Genomic DNA, 6,004 nt, shown 5'->3' on the forward strand with positions numbered 1-6,004 from the left:
TCCCCATCAGCCATGACCTTACCACCATCCAATTGGCATGTTTGATTATACACCTCATTCCAGACTCTTAACTTTTCCTCCGTTTTACAGGGGTCGTATATATTGAATAGTGGATATGCAATGTTGAACTATTTGTAGGTAATAATGCACACCATCCAGTGATCACAGGAAGCAATGGGATGTACCTCTACTTTGGCAACATTCCACATGATTCCCAAGCCTCTAGCCGAGCCCCTGGCATCCTGAAATATACCTTCCAACTTATAGCATAATTTGATGAATTCACCCACCTTTTCCTTATTCAATTTAGTCTCCTGGAATATGTACACGTCTGAGTCTAACCTGGCCATGGTTCTCTTGACCAGACGTCTTTTGTCAGGAGTCGATAGGCTCCTGACATTCCATGAAGTCATCCTCATCTTCCCCCAAGGGAGGCATTGCCTCCCTTGCCTAAGTTCAAAAATTTCATCATACTAACAATGCCCTTTTCATTTTCCCTCTGCTCCCTAACTGTTTTGTGACTCTTCCTTCCTCTTGCGGCTTTTTCTCTTCCGAGTATGATGTTTGCAGATTGGCTGATCTTCCCTGGGTCCACGATGTTCAAGTTATCATCGTCACTATCCTACTCATCAATGTCTGGTTCAAATATCTGCAAGTCTTCTTCCACCATGGGTTCATCAGTTGGAAACACCATAGTGTCGCTATTCGGGATTTGTTTATCATTCAATGAAGTATTTTCGATGGGAGAACTTGAACATGCATCTTGCTTCTCCTTGCAAATACTAATTTTAGGGCCTTTCAAAAGAAGACTGCCATGTACATGTGTTTTTTCTTTAGTCCTCCATACTTGCTTTGTTTTCTTCCCCGGGCGCTTGAAAGCCTTTCTTACAAACATTCTACAATTGGTAGTGTTGTGGAATTTGCTTCTACACCAAGAACAAACCTCAATTTCCTTCTCAATTTCAATATGCTGCTTCCAATTCCCATCTACGGTGTGGAGCATAATTGAAGAAGGGACTATTTTTATGGCTGCAATTTTTAATCCAGCTTATGTGTAAAGGTCTCCTTCCAAAATTTCTTCATCAATTTCTAACAGCGTCCCAAGGGATCTTCCAATCATTTCCAGGTAGGCCTCGCTCCAATATTCAATTGGCAAGTTATATAATCGTATCCATATTGGTTTGTCATAAGTCGCCATCGAAATAGGGTCAAAATTTGGGGACTATGGCTGAATGTATAGGGGACGGTCTTCTCGAAACTAGTTTTGTAGTGTCATGATGTGGTCTCTATCCTCTTCGCAGGGAAAAACCGCTACAAAGAAGCCCTTTGGAAGAAACTTAACCATTATGTGACTCCCCCAGTGTTCTAATACCCATGCCTGAATGTCTTTTCTTGGCAGTTTTGGCCCTAAAATTTTGCAATGATGGCATGTCGATTGAAAATCACTTTCTCACTCTTGATGCATTCGTCTAGAACAATTTCAGACACACCATTTGCAGAGTCCAACCTTGTTTCCGTGTGACGGTTCATATCCCAATCGATGTTACCATTTCTTTCCTCTGACCCTGTCCATTTAACACCAAAGTTGTCTGAGTCGACCTCCAGGGTACGCCATTTGACAAATTTCCTTGGACTAGCGGCCTTTGCAACATTGCTCTACTTGTTGAAGGCATCCTCCTGTAAATCGCTCTACTTATCGCGGGCTTGCTCCTCCACTTTTTTTCCACCTTACTTATTTCCTCCTAATTTTTAATATTTTATTTGAAGTATAGTTTTAATTTTTTCATTTTAATTTATTTAAGAATTTAACTATATTTACCTTAAATTTTATATTATTTTTTATTTTGAATATTGAGTTAATCTTTCTTAGTACTATTTTTAATATATTAATTATATTTTTGAAGTATATATTTTCTTAATATTTCAATTCTACAAAAACAAAAATATTAGTTTTACTTTTTAATTTAATGATTAATTAACTTAATAAATTTGATATGTATTTTTAAAAAAAATTATTTTTATTATTATTTGGAATTTGATATATTTTTAATTTGCATTTAATTTATTCTCTTTTAATTTTTAATTTAATTTAAGTTTGTAATTTATTTTATCTTCTTTTATATCTCTCTATCTTCTCTATCTCTCTCTATATCTCCCTATATATTTACTATATTTATCTCTCCCTCTACCCCTCTCAATCTTTCTATCTATTTTCACTAGCTCCCTATCTATTTTTCTCTTTGTTCCTCTCTCGCAATATCTTCATCTCCACCTCTATCTTCCTATCTCCCCCCACCCCCCTCTCTCTCTCTCTCTCTCTCTCTCTCTCTCTCTCTTATAAATCTATATCTATCTCTTTTCCTCTCTATATCCATCTCTCCCTTTATCTCTCTCTTGTTATCTCTACATCTATGTCCACTCATATAACTATATCTATCTTTGCCTCTCTATGTATCTCTCTCTCTCATTGTCTCCCTCTCTATATATTGTCTCTTCCATCTCAACCTATCCCTCTCTTCTCCCCCACTTTATCTTTCCCTCTCCTCTCCATATCCCTCTTCTCCATCTCCACATCTATCTTTATCTCCTTACCCCTCTATCTCCTTTTTACAAACATAACACAAGCCTATTGGTAATGAAGCCTGATTATCTTGATTGTTTAGAGGTTTTGTTATAAATTGACACATAGTTGATTTAAAGCTACCACATTTCCATTAAGAGCTTTGTCACACAAACAACATTATTTGCACACTGAAATAGACAAGGATTATCTCTTATTGATTTTCCACACCTCTTTGACGTACCCATTGCACACCAAGATGCAATTAATAGTTTTAATAGAGTGTATTTGAACCTGCCGGGCCTGGGTACTTTAGCCTTATTGATATGCCGGATAGCCTGCTCAACATTTTACAATGCATGCAAAACAATTTGATAAAACACGAAAAGTTGACTGTAATTTATGGTAGAATGGCCTAAGAATTGCACCTAATACGGCCACAAAAAAATTAACCCCTGGTATGGTGGGTACATATTAAAGATTAATCGGAGACTTGTCCTAATCGTACATGGGAAAAAGTAAGTGGTTAATTGAATATCATCAAGTTTATCTTAACAAAGAACAATATGGAGTTCCGAATGACCATTAGAAGGATCTTACTAACATAGTTTTCAAATATTGCTACAGATTGTTTGGATATTCAATTTAGAACATAACTATTTCCACGCCTTTTTTCCCTACTCTTTGAGCTCATTGCATGATCTGGCAGATGGCAACTCATTTTGCTGTAATGAGGGCGTCTTCAAACAAACACCAGAGGATGATCTTCAACCTTTACCGACAGCGTTGCCTTAAGCATGTGACTGACCATAAAAAAAGTCGGCTAATTATAATGTCTGCAGCACTAAAAAGTAATTTAAATACTTTATTCTTAATCACATACTAAGACATCGAGTATTCCTTCCGCCTTTAGTTTTTGCTTCCCATTCAAATGATTATTTTTGGCGATATTTCAGCATTGAAAATCAGTGGCGATTGTTTAGGAGAGGAAGTCAATTAATGGTTGAATTTTAGTTACTTGTTAAAACGAAACATACGGGAAATAAATGTATTTTATTTCCTCGACTTCAGCAGAGTAACATATGTATTTCTTTTCCCCTTTCTTTGATGACCATTTTTCATTTTTAAATGTAATATTTCTCTACTTATTCAATCAAATAGCTGTCAACGAGATAATATAGATATTTCTTTTCATGGATGAGCATGGATCTTTAATGTCAATTAAAGTTTGATTTTCACCTTACTTCTCAAATCTTTTCGTTTTGGAAACGTTAAATCTTGTCCCCAAAGAAAAGAAATATCACGTTGGATGATTGAAAATAAAATAGAAAATATATTCTGCGTAATTTCTTGGAAAAAAACCCGATAAAATTCTCCCTTGCGCATTCATGTGAACCCCATGTGAACTACATCTACCCAATTATGATATGAACAAGACAAACTACGTGTAACGCCTAAGCAATGAAAAACAAAACTTTTATATTCTAACTCAAAATGTCGATGCCACATCTTTCTCATTGATTTTCTTCCCTACTTGCAATCTGCATTGATCATCATGAAGTTCAAAAGTTTAACCTTGTTAGCGATCACAGCTTTCATTGGATTACTCACTCGCTGCACACTCGCAAACCCAGATGGTAAGTTCTAATTCATTTCAATAAAGTTTTACTGTGATTGAAAAACAAGGTCTGTAATATTTGCTCTTGCATTTTATGAAGGATTTCTAAGTATTAATTGTGGCGCTTCAAATAATGGCACGAATGGAGAGATCGACTGGATTACAGATTCCTTGTTCATCAAATACAGAAACACCTCCATACTTTGCCTTACGCACGTGACTGACCATTAAAAAAATCGGCTAATTATAATTTGTCAGCGGCACGAAAAAGTAAATTAAATACTTTATTCTTAATCACATACTAAGACATCGAGTATTCCTTCCGCCTTCAGTCTTTGCTTCCCATTCAAATGATTATTTTTGGCGATATTTCAGCATTGAAAATCAGTGGCGATTGTTTAGGAGAGGAAGTCAATTAATGGTTGAATTTTAGTTACTTTTTAAAACGAAACATACGGGAAATAAATGTATTTTATTTCTCTACTTATTCAATCAAATAGCTGTCAACGAGTTAATATAGATATTTCTTTCCATGGATGAGCATGGATCTTTGATGTCTTACTTTTCAAATCTTTTCGTTTTCGAAACATTAAATCTTGTCCTCAAAGAAAAGAAATATCACGTTAGATGATTGAAAATAAAATATAAAATATATTCTGCGTAATTTCTTGGAAAAAACCGATAAAATTCTCCCTTGCACATTCATGTGAACTACATCTACGTACCCAATTATGATATGAACGAGACAAACTACGTGTAACGTCTAAGCAATGAAAAACAAAAATAATTATTCTAACTCAAAATTTGGATGCCCCAGCTCAGTATGCATAAGAGTCGCTGGCACTCTTTCTCATTCATTCCCTTCCCTGCTTGCAATCTGCATTGATCATCATGAAGCTCAAAAGTTTAACCTTGTTAGCGCTCACTGCTTTCATTGGATCATTCAGTTCCTGCACACTCGGAGATCCAGATGGTAAGTTGTATATATATTATTTCAATAAAATTTTACTGTGATTGAAAAACAAGGTCTGTAATTTTTGCTCTTGCATTTTACGAAGGATTTCTAAGTATTAATTGTGGCGCTTCACATAATGACACGAATGGGGAGCTCGACTGGATTACTAATTCCTTGTTCATCAAATTCAGAAACACGTCCATTATGCCTCCATTCACTCTTATCAATACCCCCTACCAATATCAGTCAATGGCCTATTTTACAAATATGGAAGCAAATAAATATTGTTACTTACTGCCCGTGAGGCCTCATATACAATATCTAGTAAGGGTCAGTTTTTTTTTTAAAGGATTTCAAAATCTTCGTTTAGCAAGCACCTTCGATTTGTATATAGAAGGAATCAAGTGGGCAAAAGTGAAGCTGACGAATTCCCAAATGTATCGCCCTATCTATTACGAAATCATCCTGGCCCCCAAAAGGGATAGTATGACTTTATGCCTGGCTAGAAATTCAGACACACAAGAAAGTTATTATGTTTTCATTTCACCATTAGGTTGAGGCCGCTACAACCTGCAATGTATAATACTTTCACTGATTTCAACTACAGCGCTTTGCTTCCCTTCTACCGTATCGATTTCGGCAGCTCTTATGAGATAAGGTAAGCTTAACAACAATTTTGTTTGGCAGTTAGTTTTGAATCTGTTCTGTCCACTTTATCTAATGCAATGTCGTCGTCGTGGTACAGGTTTCCCGACGACCAGTATGATCGCCTGTGGGAACCTCTTCAGGTCACGTTCAGAACACATATGAGCACGAATGACTCCTCTTTTGGGAGCATAAGAAACCAGCCACCTGTATCTGTACTAAAGAC

This window comes from Cryptomeria japonica, chromosome 1 (assembly GCF_030272615.1).
Source record: "Cryptomeria japonica chromosome 1, Sugi_1.0, whole genome shotgun sequence".
Classification (NCBI taxonomy): domain Eukaryota; kingdom Viridiplantae; phylum Streptophyta; class Pinopsida; order Cupressales; family Cupressaceae; genus Cryptomeria; species Cryptomeria japonica.